The 1387-nt window shown below is 43.7% G+C and overlaps 1 long non-coding RNA gene across 1 annotated transcript; it reads right to left on the reverse strand.

The window, feature by feature from the left end:
• LOC121955001 lies at positions 1–952 on the reverse strand. The gene is made up of 3 exons (XR_006106584.1): positions 491–952; positions 282–339; positions 1–160 (listed from the first exon to the last, which is right to left on the reverse strand). It is a non-coding gene; the product is annotated as an uncharacterized LOC121955001 (long non-coding RNA).
• Between the last annotated feature and the right edge of the window lie 435 nt (positions 953–1387).

Genomic DNA, 1387 nt, shown 5'->3' on the forward strand with positions numbered 1-1387 from the left:
GTTGCTTCGGGGTCGTTTGCAGTCGGTGCCGGTCTGTCTCAGGGTGGCCCAAAACGCAGCCTTCTGCGGTGTGTTCCTCATCTAATGTCATGTCTGATGTGATCCCTCTCCAAACATCCTTTTCTTCCTCGGCAGAGACAGCTCTCCTCGCTTCCAGCAGCTGAAAACACAAAAGTACAATCAGTACTACGCTGTGGTGTTAATACTGCATAGATATTTGGCCGATACACATACTGATCCCATTCAGCACAGTGCAGTCAGCTGTTTTCTTTAAATCTTACCCTTGCAGCGGCTCACAGCGCCTGTCGTTTCGCTCAGTTTTGGAGACGCCGCAGTTTCCTATAAAATACAAAACACATCAGTCACTTTGGTGAACAAATTATCCGGGCTGAGCAGCAGGCATCGTCAGTGTGGCGCACATTTAATTCACCCCCCGACAGTCGTTCAAAGAGATTCACTTTAAGTACACCGTAAAAATTAAGTCACTCACCAAACATCAGCTAATGTCTCCAAACTGGTCTGTGTCCTGCCTGTCCTCCTCCTGCTGCTGCATCAGCTGTTTGTGACGAGGATCAGCTGCAGCGTCTCTTCAGCTGTTCACCGTCATCTTCACATCTTGGTCTCGCTTTTTGCTGAGCTCTGTTTTGCTAATATGCTGTTTTTTTGGGTATGTTTTCCTGTAAACAAACACTCGTGCTGCGTCTCGTTTTTCCTCCGTGTGTTCAAATTTCCGGGAAAAACATGGACGCTGGAGGCGTCATCCAATCGGGACACAGGAGCCTTCACAGCCCTCGCTGATTGGCTCAGTGGACGGAACAACGTGGTTTCTCTGGCCAATCAATGCGCAGGAATTGATGATGTAACCACGTTCACTGCGGAGCGACTGAACGTTTTAAAGGGGCAAATCTGACATCAGTGGAAAACTCAAATTCTCCACTTTACATGACTTTAAAAACACACGTTGATAAGATCAGTGATTCAAAAGTCAAACTTTAGATGGGAGTCTTTTTAAATACGACAACACATCACTCATCTCTTATCCAGCTGCTCTCTATGTTGTATTTATTAGGGGCCGATAAAATTTGTTGATGCCATTTATGACATTTCTGGCATTTTCTTAGAACATACCATAATATGACGCGTCTCTACAAGCTATAATATGTTGTTTTCTGCCATTTTTATGACATGTCAAATTTTGACATTTTTCGACATACTATACTATTGCCTTTGTGGCCATTTTTTGGACATGCAAAATTATGATGTTCTTGGCCGTTTTTGGCCTTTATTTCCACTTTATTCACTATGTGGCGACTCTACAAGCTACAATATGTTGTTTTCTGCTGCCATTTTTATGACATGTCAAAGTTTGACATTTTTCGACATACTA

The sequence above is a fragment of the Plectropomus leopardus genome, chromosome 15 (genome assembly GCF_008729295.1).
Source record: "Plectropomus leopardus isolate mb chromosome 15, YSFRI_Pleo_2.0, whole genome shotgun sequence".
Classification (NCBI taxonomy): Eukaryota; Metazoa; Chordata; class Actinopteri; order Perciformes; family Serranidae; genus Plectropomus; species Plectropomus leopardus.